The sequence below is a fragment of the Pleurodeles waltl genome, chromosome 6 (genome assembly GCF_031143425.1).
Source record: "Pleurodeles waltl isolate 20211129_DDA chromosome 6, aPleWal1.hap1.20221129, whole genome shotgun sequence".
Taxonomy (NCBI): Eukaryota; Metazoa; Chordata; class Amphibia; order Caudata; family Salamandridae; genus Pleurodeles; species Pleurodeles waltl.
Genome location: NC_090445.1, coordinates 295,055,247 through 295,076,857, shown reverse-complemented (window position 1 = coordinate 295,076,857; position 21,611 = coordinate 295,055,247).

Genomic DNA, 21,611 nt, shown 5'->3' with positions numbered 1-21,611 from the left:
TACAGTTTATATCCTCACTCACTTTCATTTCAAAATGTATGTGTAGTACTTATGTGACTTGTATGATTGAGAGGAAGTGCCACTGTAGTTCACAATCTCTGTGCATTGTTCACACACCACTGTGTGATAAGGGTGATTGTTTGTATCATACCACACATTGCAACACAGTTACACAGCTTGCTGGCCTGTCCTGCCAGTGCTGGTAAATTGAAATAAGGTCCACATCGGCCTTGGAGATTAGCTTTCTTTATTTTGATGGCTATACATTATGGGGTCATTACAACTTTGGCGGTAAAAGCCGCTTACCGCTGTGCAGAAGACCGCCAACACACCGCCGTGGCCGCGGAAATCCACCACAGCTATTACGACCCACATCTCGAAATCCGACAAAATTCAGACACCCACACAAGTCCGCCACACCAAAGGTCAGTGATAAACTGGCGAAAACGAAACCTCCGCCGTCACGCCAACAGAAATACGCCCATGCTTTCACGACCCACGAATCCACGTGGCGGTCTTTCAACCGCGGTATTCCATTGGTGGTACACACCGCCGCGCTCAAAATACACACACACATACAAAACACCGCCACATTCCACAATTCAAAATACACACACCTGATACACATACACACACCACACACCCAATACAATAGAAAACACACACCCACATCACCCAAAAACCCCTATGACCAAACATTTTCAGAAAGAAGGCCAGAGACAGACAACACCATCCACAAACTAGCAGCCACAGGCACTCAACACCATCACCCACACAACTTCCACACACAAAACACCACACACCACTACATATCACCACACTTATCACCACACACACCACCCCACACATCACCTACACCACCCCATGGCACGGCAAAGACACCCCAGGTTCTCGGAGGAGGAGCTCAGGGTCATGGTGGAGGAAATCGTCCGGGTAGAGCCACAGCTATTTGGATCACAGGTGCAGCACACCTCAATTGCAAGGAAGATGGAGCTATGGCGAAGAATAGTCGATAGGGTCAACGCAGTGGGACAGCACCCAAGAAATCGGGAATACATCAGGAAGAGGTGGAATGACCTACGGGGGAAGATGCGTTCCGTGGTCTCAAGACACCACATCGAGGTTCAGCGGACTGGCGGCTGACCCCCACCTCCTCACCCACAACTAACAGCATGGGAGGAGCAGGTCTTGGCGATTCTGCATCCGGAGGGCCTCGCAGGAGTCGGTGGAGGAATGGACTCTGGTAAGTCAATCCTTTAACTATTATATCCCCCACCCTACCTGCATGCTATCACATACCCCCACCCTCGCCCTCTCCCCTATCATTCCAACTCCTCACAAATGTACTAATAACACAATCCACACATCCCAACACCAAGCCCTGCATGACACAACAAAGCATGGACACCCATCACTAAAGCATGCCCACTGCACATACCCATAACACCCCCCTCAACCATCATCACACAAGCCCACACACAGGAATGATAGCACTGGGGTACACGGTCAGCCACCCATTGCACACCATGACACACACAGATGCAATAATCATGCTTTTACACCCCTGCAGGACCACTACCCAATGCCACCAGACAGGAGGGTCCAGACAACTCCACCCCACCCACAGAAGAGGCCCACAGTGATGACAGCAGCTCTGTCCAACTGGATCCAGATGACCAGCCCGGACCATCGTGGGCCTCAGGACAGTCGGTTCCCCTCACACAGGCACAGCCCAACACAGACCTTCCACCCTCTGGTAACACCAGCACAGCACCCACCCAGCGGGCCCATACCTCTGTCCCCAGGACACGTCAATCAGCTGTGTGTCCACCACTACAGGGAACCCAGGATAACCCACCACCCCAACAACAGGGACCTGGGGGCAGTGGCAGTGGGCACACGGTCCAGGGCACGGAGGCACAGGAACACAGGGAAACTGGGAGGGCTGCTGGCGTGCAACAGGGGGCGGACAGGCCAAGGGAACCCACTCTCCACGAGGCCCTTTCCTCCATCATGGGAGCACACCACCACTCCCAGGAGACGATGGAAACGGTCCTGGCCAAGTTTCATGAGACCCAGCGCATGCAGGAGGAACAGTATTTGGGGTTCAGGGAGGAACTCAGAACCATTGGGTTCGCCCTGGGCACCATCGTAGGGGTGCTGAAGGAAATACTTAACACCAGGAGGGACACTGTGGCACTCCATGGGGCGCCTGACACTAGCATGGACTATGAACTGCCCACCACCTCTGCCGGCGCTAGTGGACAGGAGGCACCACCACAGGACTACCACACCAGCACCCCCCCCTGCAGACGGAGAACCACCCCACAAGCGGTCACTGAGATCCAGAAACAAGACAGAGCACGATGCCAAGACCCCCGCCAAGAAATTAGACCACCGTGATTGTCAAACCACTGTCCCACTTTGTAACCCTGTCCATATTGGAACTGCCCCAGCTCCACTTCCTATGCCCATATGGGCAATGCACCTGTGAGACTAATAGACTGGACTCTGCCATTGACATTCCTCCACAATCACCCCTCACCATTTTACAACCCCCCTCCAATATTGCGTATTTCAATAAACACCCTTGAAGCACAAAACAATCTGGTGTCAGTCTGTGATTTCGAAAATGTGTATTAGCAATGACAGTGACAAAATGCTGTTTCAAATATAATGTCAACATACCTATGTCACAGATCTCAAGTCCATGAGGAATCTAAGCAGATGACACACGTTGGAAACCACACCTGTGAAACCGTAAGGCAAATGTACAACTCAGTGACCATATACTGGTTGAAATCGACAGACAGGATAGAGGTAGAAGTGTGAAAGTACTTGTAGTAGGCAGGAATGTTTTCTCACCAGTGTGTCACTGGAAATATTGCTGGATAACTGAGTCCCTATGGTTCATGTCTTCTTCCTCTACTTCCTCCTCATCACTGTCCACAGGCTACACAGCTGCCACAACACCACGATCTGGACCATCCTCCTGCAGAAAAGGCACCTGTTGTCGCAAAGCCAAGTTGTGAAGCATACAGCAGGCCACGATGATCTGGCACACCTTCTTTGGTGAGTAGAATAGGGATCCACCTGTCATATGGAGGCATCTAAACCTGGCCTTCAGGAGGCCGAAGGTGCGTTCGATCACCCTCCTAGTCCGCCCATGGGCCTCATTGTAGCGTTCCTCTGCCCTGGTCCTGGGATTCCTCACTGGGGTCAGTAGCCATGACAGGTTGGGGTAACCAGAGTCCCCTAATAGCCACACCCGGTGCCTCTGGAATTGACCCATCACATAAGGGATGCTGCTATTCCGCAGGATGTAGGCGTCATGCACAGAGCCAGGGAACATAACATTTACCTGGGAGATGTACTGGTCTACCAAACACACCATCTGTTCATTCATGGAATCATAACTCTTCCGGTTCCTGTACACCTGTTCACTCCTGTGGGGGGGGGACCAGAGCTACATGGGTCCCATCAAAGGCACTTATGATGTTGGGGATATGTCCAAGGGCATAGAAGTCACTTTTAACTGCAGGCAAGTCCTCCTCCTGAGGGAAAACAATGTAGCTCTGCATGTGTTTCAGAAGGGCAGACAACACTCTGGACAACACATTGGAAAACATAGGCTGGGACATCCCTGATGCTATGGCCATAGTTGTTTGAAATGACCCACTTACCAGGAAATGGAGCACTGATAGCACCTGTAAAGCAAAAGATGAACGGAGCACTCCTTGAGTAGTTAGTTTCAAATCCTAATTATGTACATGGAATCATACCTAATAATGTAAATTAACATACATAATATATACAGTGATAGAAAAACATAGCAATAGTGGATAAAGATAACATACATATGCGATGGTTCCAAAAATAGACTGTTACAGTTATCAATTTTAATACAAACGTTACCAATAAATATGAAGAGATAATTATAAAACAGACAAACAGAAATACATAAATGCTACAAACAATATATAATGAATATCATAAACACCTTGGGTAACAAAATATACATATCACACATTGGACATAAACAATCTAATCCAATATTTGCGAAAAAAGTTTTTCCAAGGAAAACAGCTTAAAGTCCGAGCACCAAAACATTCCCAGTCAGTTTATGGGAAGTGATGTATAAGGTCCAATCAGTTAGTTTTGGGCAATAAGAGTTGTTGTCTTCCAATATAATCAGATTGGTTTGTAAATGTCCCGATCAGATTCAGCCTGATAGCACCTGCACTTGAGGGGGGATTCCTGTGGGATTGCGGATTGGTGACATCAGGTCAGGCTCCAACTGGGCACACAGTTCCTGGATTGTGGCACGGTCAAACCTGTAGGTGATGATCGAACTTCTTTCCTCCATTGTCGACAGGTCCACCGGCGGTCGGTACACCGGAGGATTCCGCCATCTCCTCACATGTCCCAGCGGACGGTGCCTAGGAAGAACAACAGCGACCACAGAGTCAAACAACTCAGAGGTATGTACCCACAGTCTACAGAGAACAACATTCATACACAAAATGTGGCCTGTATTTGTGTTGTGAGACAAGGCCTAGGTATGTGTGACGCAGTTGGTAATTAGGCCATGTGGGCCCCTTAAATGGTGGCTGCCTGACCTCTAAACTGGGACAATGGGATGTGAGGTAACTGCGCTGGGGTAGTACACCGTTGCGGTAGGCGGTCGTTAGACCGTGGCGCAATGCTGCATTGGTTAACATTGGACCCTATGGGTCCCAGGAGCCAATGACGCCGGCGGTGATGGGACGCACCGCCACAGACGTGACCTCCGCGGACGTGACCGCCATTTTCTAGCTGTTTAATCACTCGATACCTGATCTTCGACAGGAGAGGACCTACACTGCAAGTGCTGCTGTGACCTTGGTCTGGAAGAGATAATGGCTCGTGCGTCTGGGGAAAGGGCCCCTGCCTTCACTGCAGAGGAGTTGGAGAAGCTCGTGGACGGGGTCCTCCCCCAGTACACGCTACTCTACTGTCCTCCAGACCAACAGGTAAGTACACAGGGAGCACGTTGTATGGGCTATGCCTGTGTGGAGAGGGCTGGTTGTAAGAATGAAGGGGGCACAGTTCTGCGTGCATGAAGGACTGTGAATGCATGTGCCACATGGCAAGGGTAGGGATGTGGGCCACTCACTTAGACGGTGCAGTTGTTAATGACTACTCTTCTTCCCCTGTACATGTCATGTAGGTTAGCGGCCACCAGAAGAAGGATATTTGGCGTGCCATCGCCAAGGACGTCCGGACCCTGGGTGTCCACCACAGACGGAGCACCCACTGCTGGAAAAGATGGTAGGACATTTGCCGCTGGAGCAAGAAGATGGCGGAGGATCAGCTGGGAATGGCCTCCCAACGTGGGAGGGGTGCCCGTCGAAACATGACCCCTCTGATGTTCCGGATCCTGGCGGTGGCCTACCCTGAGTTGGATGGGCGTTTGAGGGCATCAAAGCAGACACAAGGGGGTGAGTACAACATCATTCAGCTAACTTTGCGCACAGTGAAGGTGTCTGGGTGGGGGAGGAGAGCTGTGGGTTTCCCTAGGCCAGCTCGACTTCCGTAGGCTAGGCCCCTCCATAATGCAGGCCATGTGGCACCCCACCCCACCTCTGTAGAGTGCCAGGTACAGGTATTCATGCCCCTGTGTCATCTATGTGTGCAGATGTCGTCCATTGCCATGTAGGACAGATCCCAGGAATTGCATCTGTAGAGCCCAACAGCGCGACGTAGTGCAGGGGGCTGCTGTATCTGTATTGTCCGCCAACGGTAGCGGTAAGCCATGCACTCAACCTGTCTTTCTTCTGTCGCCCCCCCCCCTTTTTGTGGTCTCCCTGTTCTTGTGTGCATCAGCATCATCAGGCGGAGGTACAGTGGCACCGGAGCACGAGGGAGCTGCATCCCACATGGCCATGGAGGGCCACACCATGGACTCAGAATACACCAGTGGGACGAGGGCGAGGGGAGCACCAGGCCGGTCACAGGATCTGCAACCAGCGACACAGACTCATCCTCCGATGGGAGCTCCCTTGTGGTGGCGGCAAAATCTGTGCCCCCCACTTCTACAGGTTCAGGCGCCACCCACCCTACCAGCACTGCCTTCCCAGCAGCCCCTCAGCCTTCGCTTTGTGCCCGCTCACCCAGGAGGGTGGGCATCACCTTCGCCCCAGGTACCTCAGCCCCTGCTACCTCTGCTGCCCTCAGTGAGGAGGCCATTGACCTCCTCAGGTCCCTCACTTTTGGGCAGTCTACCATTTTGAATGCCATCCAGGGTGTAGAAAGGGAATTGCAACACACAAATGCATTCCTGGAGGGCAGTCATTCTGGTCAGGCTGCCCTTCATTGAACCCTGCAAACTCCGGCCTCAGCACTGATGGCAGCTATTGTCCCTGTGTCTAGCCTCCCCCCTCCAACTTCCTCCACACAGACCCAGTACCCTGTACCCCAGCCTATCCCAAGCACACCATCAGACCAGCCTGCACACACCTCACCACACAAGGGAAGCTCAGTCAAACATAAGCACCGCACATCCCACAGGCACTCACGCAAGCATCACACACATACAGACACAGCAACATCCACTGCCTCCACTGTGTCCCCCTCCTCCTCATCTCCCTCCTCCCTCCCAGTCTCGTCTACACAAACACCTGCATGCACTACCACTACAGCCACTACGTCCCGCACCAGCACACCCACCACCACACCCCGCTCACGTGCACTCACAATCCTCACTACCATTTCCACGTCCCCTGTGTCCTCTCCCATTGTGTCTGTGACTTCCCCTCCCAAGATACACAAACGCAGGCACACACCCACCCAACAGCCATCCCCTCACGACAGCCTCCAGCCCATGCACCTGCACCCAAATCCACAAAAGTTACACCTCCTATAACCACCACCTCTTCCTCCACTCCCAAACCCCCTCCAGCTACCCGTCCCAGTGTGTCCAAACAACTTTTCCTGTCCCCCCTTAACCTATTTCCCACCACCCCCCCACTCCAACTCATAGGTCCCGTACTAGCACCTCAGCCAAAAGATCTCCGGGACCAGTGGTACCTGTTGTTACAGGTATGTGGAGTGCACCGGCCACCAGGCCAGCCAGTGTGGCACGGAGCCAGAGCACAGCCAGTCCCCCCCCGTGAAGCACCATAAGTTGGACAGTGCCCGATGGGAGAGGGGGAAGACTCCAGCCAGCAAAGCCGCTGAGAAGGGTCCTGGGGGAGTGTAGACTCAGCTGTGACTCCTCCCAAGGTGGGGAAGGGTCAGAAGAAATCTCCAAATTCTGGGACGACCGCCATCATCCCCGCTGCCCAGGAGGCCACCGCCAGCCCCATCGTCACTGGCCAGGAGGCCACCGCCAGAGTCACTGCCCATGAGGCCAGCCCCATCGTCACTGGCCAGGAGGCCACCGCCAGAGTCACTGCCCAGAAGGCCAGCCCCATCGTCACTGGCCAGGAGGCCACCACCAGCCACAGCCCAGCTGGCCAGGAGGGCCCCGCAAGCCGCAGCCCAGCTGACCCATGAAGGACCGCCAGCCACAGCCCTGCTGGGCAATGAAGGACCGCTTCGGCAAGGACCGCTGAACAGGCCAGGGACCGCTGAACAGGGCAAAGACCGCCATGGAATGCCCCGCTGAACAGGTCTGACACTGGCAACTCAAGCACCGCTGAACAGGCAAGGGACCGCTGAACAGGGCAAAGACCGACATGGAATACACCGCTGAACAGGTATGACACTGGAAACTCAAGCACCGCTGAACAGGCAAGGGACCGCTGAACAGGGCAAAGACCGCCATGGATTGCACCGCTAGCCCATTTGCGGCAGAGGCAGTGACACAACTGGGACCGTCACAGCATGTGTGCTGCACTCTGGGCACCAGTCCCACTCCAGAACCAGTGGAGAAAGGCATCCACTCTGTCTGTCCTTGGCAGGATGAAGCACTCTGGGCACAAAGCCCCCTCCAGAACCAGTGGAGAAAGGCATCCACTACCTCAGTCCTTGGCAGGATGAAGCACTCTGGGCACAAAGCCTCCTCTGGAACCAGTGGAGAAAGGCATCCACTACCTCTGTCCTTGGCAGGATGAAGCACTCTGGGCACAAAGCCCCCTCCAGAACCAGTGGAAAAAGGCATACACTTCCTCAGTCCTTGGCAGGATGAAGCACTCTGGGCACAAAGCCCCCTCCAGAACCAGTGGAGACTGTTATCCACTTGAGAGACTGTGGCTTTGCACTCCCCAGGATGGTACAGTGGGCAACCCACCCACTGTAGAGACTTGAGAGACTGTGGCTTTGCACTCCCCAGGATGGTACAGTGGGCAACCCACCCACTGTAGAGACTTGAGAGACGGTGGCTTTGCACTCCCCAGGATGGTACAGTGGGCAACCCACCCACTGTAGAGACTTGAGAGACTGTGGCTTTGTACTCCCCAGGATACATCAATGGGCATGGAGCCCCCTCGTGGATCTGGCGTTGTGCACTCATCCGGCTGAAGTGCCCCCTCTTCCCTTCCCCCTGAGGTGCCTGTTTTATTTTGATCTGATGCCCCTGCAGTGTTCTCTCCGTTTTGATTGGGTATCTTGTGTGGGCCTCGCCCATGCATTTTGGGCCCACTGGTCCACGTACTATGAATGGTGCAATACCTGCACTACTAATCGTGGTGTATATTTTGTTTATTGTGTATATATATATATATATATATATATATATATATATATATATATATATGTGTGTATATATTTGCTTACTGTATTTTGATATATTACAATGGTTCAACTCATTTCCTTTTGTCTTTGCATTCTTCTGGGGGGGTTAGGGGTTGTTACTATAATGTATAGATATGCATTGGTGTGTGTGTTGTAGTGGGTGAGGGTCGGGGTGGGGGTTGGGATGTTGGCTGTGTGTGTCCCTGTGTTTTTGCCTCCCCCCTCCCCTATGCTGTAGGTGCAGTACTCACCGTGGACTTCGCCGCCGCCGTTGATGATCCTCGTACAGGAGCAGGAAGACTCACGCAGGGAGAATACGGAGTTCCGGCTCCATGGTGCCCTCCTTCCTCGTGGAGTGTGTAGAGGTGAGCGTTTTCCCTTCGAAATTCCTGTTTCCACCGTGTTTTTATCCGCTGTGAATCCGCCCCGGAAAAGGTGGCGGATTGGTAGGTTGTGATACTGTGAGCGGTACATTGTCCTCCGCCTGTTTGTTGGCGGTGACCGCCAAGCTGTTTGTCTGTACCGCCGTGGCGGGCAGAGTGTTAAAGTGGCTGTCTTTGCTGGCAGTTTGCGCCACTGTGATAATTCCAATTTTTTTACCGCCGGTCTTACCGCCGCGTTAACACCGTCCGCCAGGGTTGTAATGACCACCTATGTGTTTTTATGTATTGACATCACTACTGTGGACATTGCACCAAGTCACCAGGTTGCTATGTATTCCCGCTACTACTCAGGCAACAGCTCCTTTGAAGTTGATGTGGGTTTGTTGGTGTATTCAATTGGATCCTGCTGTAAGTCACACACACACTACACCACAGCAGTGTGTATTATTGTGCTGCCTTGCAATGCAGATTGTGCATTCATGTGGGCAAGGATCATATTGGTCATGCATCCACACTGCTCTACAAAGCTAGCAAGCTTGGTACAATGCAGAAATGCATAAGTGCATGTAGTTATCATGATTGTGTTATCTGTGAAAACAGTGCCCAGTGTGTGCTAACTCTGAGGGGATAGGCCCAGTCAAGCTAGGTAGATTGGTAGCACTGACACTTACCCCATTTCATCATTGCCAGAGTTGGTTATCTACAGAGTATCACACATTGTTAGACTCAGCCCCACTCACTTGTATGTGTGCATGACTCCTCTGGCAATCCTAATTTAGTATCAGGGACTCCCCTTAATGTCACATACAAATGGAAGCCTGATCATACATTGAGTCTTATGTGACACCAAACCCTACAATTAATATTACCCACTTCCAATTGTCCAACATGGCTGCCTGTATTTGGGGGCTATGTGTCAAGCTGTACCCACACATGCAAGTAGATTTGATAATCAGTGACAAGTACCTACCCTGGTTTGCCACAGAACTAGACCCATTCTTCTCCGACCATCACAGAATCATGCACATAGTTGTGGCAACCTGGTTCATTCTGTCACTACAAAATTCCTTGTTTGACATCCTCCTGCTTTGACATATGTAGCCTGGTATTGGATTGTGTCTTCCGTCTCCTTCCTGACATGTGCTACATCTTCCCCCTGGTCCTCATCACATGTAGGCTGTAGTACACCAATGCCCTCTTCTATGTTATCCTTTACCAGCTGCAGCAGAAGTGTGACACTATCAGACACAGCATTACATTTGTGTTTCTTTGGCTACCTTGCAGTACACACGTCACTTCTCAACTCCCTGCTATGCCATTTTTTACCGCCTTGCTATGCAATGTGCTCCCACTCAAACACAATGCCATTTCAATGTGCTCAGCCACATCTACCTTGAACAGCACTACCAGGGGCCAACCAGTCTCACACACCATCTATTTTATGCATCACTTTCAGCCCCCTAAGATTTTTTACATGAAAGGAGTTAGGGTGCTGTCTTTTATGGTAGGCTGCACTTGTATGTTTATACCACACACATTAGGTCAGCTGTGTGCAATGTAGTTTCATGCTTGTGCCTATGGATGTAGCTATTCACATGCTCCTATGTGGTGATGCTTCGCATGTCCAACACCTGACTCACCTCTCAAGTGAGGAGTTTATCCTCTGGCAACCCATTCCAGTCCAACGCTTTGCAGTCTAGATTTGGCTGCAACGCCCCAGGACAAACACACTAGCCTCATGGTGCAAGGGGTATGCTTTCTCCAGGGTTCCAGTGTCCTGCCATGTTGCGGTGTTTCAGTCCAGGGGGCGTATTTACACTTTTTTTGACGCACCAGCAGTGCAGAGTGCAGGCCCTTATCTGCAAGGCCACTCAAATCCACTTTGTGTGGCTTTTGATGGCCTCATAGATATGGAGTAAGACAAAGCAACTCAAGTCGCTGCATTGCCCTACTCTGCATCACGGAGTTGTTTCATGAGTGTTACGGTGTGTTTTCCCACACAGCACCTATGGATTTTGACACATTCCGAGTTATTCAAGGATGTGTAAATGTGGGAATGCACCAAAACCATACACCGCTCCAGGAGATGTTTAAGGAGGAGAAATATTTTCATTTCTCCTAGTTTTTAACTCTTTCCATGTATGCTGAATTCTGCAGAACACATAGACAGAGGGAATCACCTTCACTGATTGTTCCTTCCTTCCCATAAACAATCCTGCATGCACCACAGACACCACTGCACCAAGGGTGCCTGCATTGGTGCTAGGCAGCAAATTGTGCATCAGCACAGGGGAAAGGGACAGAAATACACTGTTTTTTTGTGTATATGGTGCATGTTTGCCCTTTTACAGTGGCACAGGCCAGTGCAGCAAGGTCCTACTCCACTTTGTTGTAAATATGCCCCCAGATCTTTTGCTTGGTATTGTGGTCCTTGTCACTAATGTTATACATTGCTCAACAAGTCTCATTATACAAAGGTGAAACAGGACTGGTTTAGCATATCATAAATGGACTGAACAGACATGATGGATCTGGACTGGACTATGCAACGTGTGTCTGGTAGTTTTGACTTACATTTCTCGTATGTATGACTGGACATGTGGCCTTTTACATTCCTTTCCCTTACACTCAGTGCAGTGCAGTGCATGAATGTAGCATGCTGTGCTGCAGAGCATTACATATTTGGTGATATTGTCCCTTGCTGCCACTTACCCTGTAGGTCTTGTTGGTACTCATAGGCTGCACTATCAGGCTATGACACTCCTGCCACCAAATCCACTGGGATGATTGCTGCCACCTGCTCCTCCAAGGACTTCACCTCCTCCCGGACCTCAGGTCCTCCTCCTCCTGTATGCATGGCTGCCTTCAGGCTGCTGACCAGTTTCTACTTGGTCCTGCACTTGTAATCACATCAGTGCTTCTTTCAGTCTGTCACTGTCCTTTTGACTTGCCCAGCACTGTTGATTTTATCCATTATGAACTTCCAAACGCCCTCTTTCTTCCCTAACAGCAATTTATTTTGAGGTGACAAAATGTTGATGTTCGTACTTTGTCACATCTGTTATAAGTATTTGATTTTCCTCAATAAAATTACTCTTCTTCTTCCCCTGGACCTCTGTCTGGATATGCTGGGGTTGTTTCCCTGTCTGTTGCTGCCTGTTCCATCTCTCCCTTTAGATGTATGGGTACATGTTTTCTTTTCAATATGCCATTTTTTGTAGGATTTGTGATGTGTTACTCACTCATATGTGATACAATGTTGATTTGTGTTGCTTTACGTGGCACAAAGCAGCCATGCATAATTTTTGCTGCACATGCATCAGTTTTTGCTATGACATTACTCCCATGGATGCATAATTTTTTTGACGTACCATGAGACCTTATGCCATGGTGCACCATTGTAGGAGACTGGCCTGGCTTAGAGTTGCTACCCGATGGTACTTTCACCTTGTGCCAGGTCCAGTTATCCCTTATTAGTAGATCAGTAGTGTTCTAGCAGCTTAGTCTGATAGAGGTACCTATAGCAGAGCAGCTTAGTCTGAACTAGGAGACATGCAAAGCTCCTACCATACCACTTATATAATATAGGTACTATTTCATGAGAAAGACAATACTCAAAGTCACTAAAAATAAAGGTACATTATTTTAGTGACAATGTGCCAAACATATCTCATAGGATCTCTTAGGAGGTAAGTAAAATAAACAAAATATACACACAAACCAAAATCAGGTAAGTAAAACAGTCAGAAAGTAGTGCAAACACTGTAGAATACAATAGGATGCAATAGGCCTAGGGGGAACACAAGCCATATACTAAGAAAGTGGAATGCAAACCACGAATGGAACACTAGGCTAGTGTAGTGTGTAGAGGGTCACTTGGAGTGTAAGAAAACACTAAGGGTGTCCAAGATACCCCACCCCAAGACCCTGGAAAGTAGGAGTAAAGTACTGCTATTTACCCAGAAACACACTAAAGACGTGATAGAGGATTTTGCAAGGACCACAACAGACAGCAAAGCACTGAAGATGGATTCCTGGACCTCAGGACCTGCAAAGGAAGTGGACCAAGGCAAAGAGTCGTGAAAGTGTCCGGGGGGGGCAGGAGCCCACTAAACCCCGGATGAAGGTGTAAAATGGCTGCCTCTTTATGGAAGAAGCTAAAGATTCTGCAACAAAGAAAGGTGCTAGGAACTTCTCCTTCGAGCAGAAGATGCCCCACACATTCTGGAGGATGCAGAGTTGTTTCCTTGGCAAAAGCCTGCAAACAAGATTTGCTAGCTGCAAGAGTCGCGGTTGAAGAAAAAGGGTGCTGCCCAGGACCAGGAAGGACCAAGATATCGCCACTTGGGAGAGGAGACAGAGGGGGCCCTCAGCAATGTAGAGACCCAATGCACAAGAAGATAGCCCCCGCAGAAGTACTTAAACATGGGTTTAAGAAGTCTGAACACAGCGGTCTTCTCAACAACACAAAAGAGGGTCCCACGAAGCCAGATATCAACTCAGGGAGCTGAGCATAGCAGGACAGCGTGCTGGGGACCTAGGCTTGGCTGTGCATGAAGGAGTTTGTGGAAATGTGCGCAGAAGCCCTAGAAACTGCAGTTCACACGGTGCACAGGATTACTGTCTGGAGAGGGGAGGCAAGGACTTACCTTTTCAAAATTTGGTCTGTTGGACCACTGGACAGTCTGGGTCACTTGGGTTCACCACCTGTGTTCCAGGGGCCACGCTTGTCAGGATGAGAAGGGTCCCAGAGTACCGGTAGGCAGGCAGCCCCCAAAGCATGCACCACCAGGAAACAGTTGAGAAAGCCGTCAGGATTAGGCGCTACAATGTTGCTGGTAGTCTTCTTGCTACTTTGTTGCAGTTTTGCAGGAGTCCTGGAGCAGTCAGCAGTAGATCCTTGCAGAAGTAGAAAAAAGAGGTGCAGAGGATCTCTGGTGAATTCTTGCAAGTCGTTATCTGAGGAAAAGCCCACAGGAGAGACCCTAAATAGCCCTCAGAGGAATATTGGCCACATAACCAGGTAAGCACCTATCAGGAGGGGTCTCTGGCGTTACCTGCTGGCACTGGCCACTCAGAGGCCTCCCGTGTGCCCTCACACCTCTGGATCCAAGATGACAGAGGTCTGGGACACACTGGAGGAGCTCTGGGCACCACCCCTAGGGTGGTGATGGACAGGGGAGTGGTCACTCCACTTTCCTTTGTCCAGTTTCGTGCCAGAGCTGGGACTGGGGGTTCCCTGAACCGGTGTAGACCGGCTTATGAAAGGAGGGCACCATCTGTTCCCTTCAAAGCATTTCCAGAGGCTGGGAGAGGCTTCCCCTCCCCAGCCTTTTACACCTATTTCCAAAGGGAGATGGTGTAACTCCCTCTCTCAGAGGAAATTCTTTGTTCTGCCTTCCTGGGACTGGGCTGCCCAGACCCCAGGAGGGCAGAACACTGTCTGTGGGGTGGCAGCAGCGGTAGCTGCAGAGAAAACCCCAAGAGAGCTTTTTTTTTTCACTACTCGGGGTCCATAGTGGAGCCCCGGGGATGCATGGAAGTGGCACCCCAATACCAAATTTGGCATGGGGGACAATTCCATGATCTTAGACATGTTACATGCCCATATTCGGAGTTACCATTGTGAAGCTGCATATAGGTATTGACCTACATGTAGTGCACACGTGTAATGGTATCCCTGCACTCACAAAGTCTGGGGAAATTGCCCTGAACTATGTGGGGGCACCTTTGCTAGTGCAAGGGTTACCTCACACTTAGTAAATTTGCTCCTAACTTTCAGCAAGTGAAGGTTAGACATGTAGGTGACTTATAAGTTACTTAAGTGCAGTGAAAATGGCTGTGAAATAATGTGTGCGTTATTTCACTCAGGCTGCAATGGCAGTCCTGTGTAAAGGTTTGTCTGAGCTCTCTATGGGTGGCAAAAGAAATGCTTGAGCCCAAAGGGATCTCCTGGAACCCCAATACCCTGGGTACCTAGGTACCTAGGTACCATATACTAGGGAATTGTAAGGGTGTTCCAGTGTGACAATTGAAATTGGTAAAAGTGGTCACTAGCCTACAGTGACAAATTTAAAGGCAGAGAGAGCATAAGCACTGAGGTTCTGGTTAGCAGAGCCTCAGTGACACAGTTAGTCACTACACTGGTATACACATTCAGGCCACAGACTATGAGCACTGGGGCCCCGGCTAGCAGGATCCCAGTGAGACAGGGAAAAACAAACTGACATACATGTAAAAATGGGGGTAACATGCCAGATAAGATGGTACTTTCCTACAGCTATATCGGAAACATGACACATCCATGGCATTGGAAACTGGCACATCGCTGCCTTACCACAGCAGTGCATCAGTTCTTGTAAATATGGTCCTAAGTTTCATAGATTTGCCATCTCTCAAATTTTTGCATCTTTACCAACACAAGTTAGGTTAGAATCTGATTAAAAATTCATAGGAGCGTGAGGTTAAGAATATTTCATTAGATTTGTTCGCACTCCCAAGTCCCATACCTCAGGTAGACACCTTGTGATTTGAGTGTAGTGCAATCGTGACAGCCTGATTCTCCGAGGGGATGCAGGATATCCCAATGGGTTTTCCCTCCTTCTGGCCTATCATGGTCAGCCACTATGTGTTCAATTACCTATATGCCCAGCCCCCTCTTCCTACAGTGGGGCTGCTTTATAATAGCCATTTCTGTCAGGGACCCCCATGATGTTGAGGGTAGATAGCCATTGGAGATTCCCTTGTAACACAAATGTCTTTGTGTGAAATAGATCCAGGGATGTCAGGATGGAGGAAGACATTACTTCTTACTTGATGGGCCTGCTATTGGCTATAATGGCTGTTCACAAAACCGTTAAACTTTTTTGTTTTTCACAAGCAAGTTTTTTAAAGTAAAAACAAAAGCAAATGAGCCCCAGACTCTGAAAATTTTCTCCCTTGATAATCAGACCATTATTTGTATTTTTGATGTCTCTCCCCACCATCTTTTACTCGTCGGTGACAGACAGAAAAATTTATATTATACCATCTGCCCTAAATACATCAGGTGGTGTAATGCCCTTACTTTGAGGCTCAGTTGATGGAAAGCATAGTGGAAGGAACAAGATATTTGCACAAAGGGTACTCTAGCATGTTTTTGCAATGTAATGTCTTTTCTGCTTAACTGTAAATCAGGCACATAATCTAGGGAGAACATTCATTTTTATAGCTGTTATCCTACTGATCCAGGATAACAGCCACTAGATCTGCTCAAATTGCCTCCAAATATTTCAAATTGTCTACTGCTATCTTGAAGGGACTTGCTGTTTTCAAATATTCTATTGAGGTTTTCTCTACGTTTCTCTGTAAAAGGACAATTTTTTTCTATATTAACTTTCTATCTGAATGGAGGACGGTAGAGAACCAGAACCCAAAATGGAGTGTAAGAAATAAACAGGAACAGTATTGAAGTCGATGAGTGTTTGATATAAACTCTATAGAGCTGGGAAAAGGCTGTCAACAACAGGACACTATGGAGCTGGGAAAAGGCTGCCAAGAGAGGTCACTTTGATTGGAAGCTCATTAATGCAACACCAGGATGGATGGGCCTGCTTAGCTCCAGGACCTGTGTCTGCCAATAGACGCCATTGTCAGGAGCAGGCTGCTCTTGTGAACATTGCTGAGTACTCGAACTATACAGTGTGAGATGGGGACGGAGTGTGAGGCTCGTGCGGTTGATGGAGTAACACCTAAAAAAGCTGGAAAAGCTTGAGGTGAGAAAGCTGGAGGACAGACAAGTCAGAGATGGCCTCCACAATGGACCTGAGCCAGATGCATCTTGTGAGAAATGGAAGCCGCCCCTCAGGCCACGTGAGTGCTGAATAGGGGCAAGGAAGACAGCAATCACAATTAGGTGCCAGAGTGAACCAACAAAGCCTGTGACCCAAACCCTGGCTTGAACCCTGATGGTTGCCCCAGGCAAGAGCATGCAGGCCCATGCCCATCACAGCCTGTAAACAAGTGTAGCATTGCACACGCTTTATGAGTGCTGTCAGACATGTATGGACATGACATGTGTGAGCGGGGGCAACACAAGATTGACCCATCATTAGAGAACACATGTAGACATGTTGTAGACCTGGCCATGCCCAAGGCACTGCACTGTAGTAGACAGCTGTAAAGGCAGACTACATTAATGTGCAAAAATCATTTACCAGATTGTGCTGCATGTGTCATTTGAGGCACTCTAAAAAGCCCATAAACATTGATCGCATGGCTCCTTTGCAATGAGCCTGTCTTTGTGCTTGAAGTGGGAACACAGGAACTAAGCTTAGATGGGGTTGTTCAATAAAACATATTTATAAGAAATTGTTCTGTTACTGTGGCCATTTTTAGGCCTCACCTAGGCAGCGAATGCGCTGTCTCTTTCGAGACATGCTGTATCTGCAAAGTGGGCTTCCCATCTTTTCGATTTGCTTCTGTTACGGCCCTTTGTAAATGCCTGCTTGTGTTTGATGAATATGCTTGATTAGTCCAGCCTTTTGATGTTTCAGACCCTCCCAGCAGGCTGCTCCTGTTACATGTGGTCTTACTCTTTTTAGGTCGAGCGTTAGCCTTCGGCCTGCTGTATACTAAAGTATACAATAGAGTGAGTTTCAGCCTTCTGATTTGTTAGTTGCATTGTCCTTAAAAAATCCTTGCTTGTTAATGGTCAGTTCTGCCTCTTTGTCCTGCCTTTTTTCACTTTGAGAGCAGCACAAAGTACTGTGTGATTAAGCTATGTCCTGCTTATCTCTTCTGTAAGGGACTTTTTTTGGCATTTGCCTGTTTCACCTCAACAGTGTGGGTGCTTGTTCAGTCCCTCCTCCCCACCAGCTCCCTCTGTAAACATAAACCAGAGCAGAGGGGGGCTTTTCCAGGGGCAGCTCACCCTCGCTCTCTTCCTTTTGTTATTTTCAGTCAGTCTGGCAATAAAAGTCCAGTCAGTAATTTACAACGCTATGAGCTCTAACTCGAGCAAACACGAGACTATTGCATTCCAAGTGCTTGTTTTTCTTATTGTGCAGTACTCACCGTAAATCAGCCTCTGGTTTATAGTGACTTTTTTTTTTGAGTTACTCATTGTTCTTGGTACACTGGACGGAGGCTAGGGAAATCCCGCCGCCAGGTCAGAGGTCAGGCTTGCCCAGAGGCTCTTCCTGTTGGTGGCATCCGACTGGCTTGTAGTACCCCTTGCATCTTCTTTGATCGCATTATTTTAATATTCTATCTCAATTTATTTTCTTCTGCATACATGTGTACACTGGAAGCTGGTTTCTGGCGTGGTAAGCACGTAATCCTGCTGTGCTTGGTTTCTAGTTCCCTGGGCGAGGCAGGTAAACCCGTTGCTATGAGAAGTGGGAAGACACTGGCATATGATTACCAGCATTGCGATGCCTGGGTAGTGCAGATTTGGATAGATTTAAACGAGAAATCAATCATTTTTTAAAACAAAACTTATAACCGTCTACTTTATGCTAACTCACTGATGGCTTTCTATCTCGGTATACTGTGTTGTGGTGTTTTCGTGACTGACATATTTTACAGCCCCACTCGCTTGTCACCATGCCGCCAAACCACGCAAGTTCTATAGGAGGGGGTTGTGTTATCTTTCTGGTCAGAGAGAAGCCTGCAGGCCAAACGAAGCAAAGACACTGGGTTTTCCTGTTACTTTTGTGTTTAGGTCTTCACCACTGCCTACTGTTTTGGGGTTTAGATGAACACACAACAGGGTAAACTTATCAGACTTTATTTCCTCCCATTGGAATTCCCTTCACGTTAAAGAGGATGGAAAGTAATCACAAAAACAACGTATGTTGTCAGAGTATTAAATTCTACTGAATTTTATATCCACACTTTTTTAGTTTGCCGTGCAGCTAATGTTTAGCCTATGTTGCAAGCTTTTGATCGTTTGCCATTTAGTAACTTTTATTGAAGAAGCAAGAAGTGACATTAGCAAATACAGCCTGTAGATGTATTCTAACAGTAAAGAAGTTAAATAAGAGTGTTTTTTTACATTTTAGTTTCTGGCAACTTGTGCTCATGTGCGGTTAATCTGGCTACCTGCCTTCCATACACCTCATTCTTCTGGGCTCTGCCGATCACCCCTCCCCACACACTTCAAAGGCTTTGACCATTTTTTATCCTCACTGTAATCCTCATAAACAAATACTTGGCAAGCCTGTGCCAACTACTGTTTGACCCTCTGGTGCCAATACTACAATTGCTACTCAGCTTCTATCAGTGCAACTGACGCTTATAGTACTGGCACAACTGGGTTATGGGCTTGTTGAACTTCGCCTTGTGTGGATGATATGGTTTTTTAAACCATCCTTGGCTAGGACTTCATGCGTGCTGGTGGCAAGCCTATTGTGAATGCCATGCGTTAAAGATTAATTTGATAAACCATATGATCTTGCAGTTTGGAAGAAATGCTGAGGTTAAACAGTGATTTCTTGGTGGTTAACAGCTGAAAGTGACGACTGAATACTTCTGCCATACTAATTCATCCGTACATTGGATAATCTGCTCTGTTTGAAAGCTTTGTTGACTACAAAAAAGAACTGTTGGATCCACCATGGGTGGCTTAAAGAGGTTTAAGAGTCACATTGCAGCTTCTCGTTGTAATCTCTAATCCAAGCATACAATATGAAAATTGTTCTATTTTATTCCTATGCGCGGATGTCCTTAACAAGTACTCTGATGTCCTCGAGTTTATGTTATGGAAAAGTAACCTTCGTTTAAGCATTACTATCCCAATAAAGCTCATTAGGATGGATCTATCTGAAGGCCTCTTAGGGATTGCATATCAAGTAAACATGCTGTTGCCATTACCTGTTTTTGGCCAGTATGTGAATGATAATGGTGTGATCATAGTTTTGGACATGATTCTGTCTGTTTAAATTTGCTATTCATTATCAGTGCAGATAAACAAGATGTCCAATATTTTTTTTGTCAAAAGCTCTCATGCACTCTTTTAATGACGTCCATATGCTAAAGAACTGCTATGCTTCTGTATTAAAAAATATCTCCAAATCTTAAGAAAACATAGTCTTTGATTAGATCAATTACTTTACTTTGACTGCATGGTCACTTGGATAGATCTTACATTGAGAATGCCACCAATGCATAAGGAGGTAACATAGTTGTGGCTTTAATCTCCTTCTTGATGGTCCATTCAGGACTCCTCATATGTCAATTCTAGGCTTGCCTTCGGCACGTTCCTCTTTTTCACCTATTTATCTCTTGATCTCCAACTCATGTCGTTGATGTTTCTCAGCTCTGCTGGTAACACACCCATTGCGGACTACTTACCAGAAGGGCTTTTTGCAGGAATCCGAGTGACCTCGAAAGCATTCATTTGTGTATCCTTTTAGACCTATTCACTGCAAAGCACTGTACATCAGCCAGCTGGGCGTTAGAGATATTGAAAGGCATCCACAAGATATTAATCTTTAATGCCTTAGCTTCATTCTCTAGGAAGTCTACCTTGGCTTACAGTTTGGGGATGGATGTGTATGCACAATCCAAAAGTCACTGGTTTCTTTAGGTTTGGACTTCTGTGTGATACAGTGCCTTCTCCACATTGATGCATTAACCACCAAGGCTTTTCAAATCATTTTCCACTTTTATTTTTCCTCATACTCTTACTATTGACAATATTCTGTACTTAGTTCTCTCTGTTGTCCAGCCATATGTTTTAATGGAAAAAAATGATTTTCTTTCATCTGTGTTTTCCTTGGTAGTCATCATTGCAGGAAAGTGCTGCAAAGGACTAGTCATTTCCTAGAGAGTAACATAACTACCCTAGTGCTGGCTACACATTTCTACTGATATTGCATGGCAGTGCCCCCTCCAAAAATGGTAAAAGGAGCTTATATATAACTGTCACATTTAATTTAATTGTGAGTCCCTAGTGAATGATGTTACATAAACTCAGGGACTGTAAATTAAATGCTACTTGTTGGACCTGGCTTTTTGACAGGGACATCCCCAAACTTTTTGCCTCCTTCCTCCTATTTTTTCTGACCTGTTGTTGTTGGCTTTTGACCTCTGAGCACTTTACCACTGCTAACCAGTGCTAAAGTGCATATGCTCTCTGTGTAAATTGTACTATTGATTGGTTTATCCATGATTGACTATTTAATTTACCTGTAAGTCCCTATTAGAGTGCACTACATGTGCCTAGGGCATGTAGATTAAATGCTACTAGTGGGCCTGCAGCACTGGTTGTGCCACCCACCTCAGTAGCCCCTTAACCTTGTCTCAGGCCTGCCATTGCAAGGCCTGTGTGTGCAGTTTCACTGCCACTCCGACTTGGCATTTAAAAGTACTTGCCAAGCCTAGAACTCCCCTTTTTCTACATATAAGTCATCCCTAATGTGTGCCCTAGGTAACCCCTAGAGCAGGGTGCTGTGTAGGTAAAAGGCAGGACATGTACCTGGGTAGTTATATGTCCTGGTAGTGTAAAACTCCTAAATTCGTTTTTACACT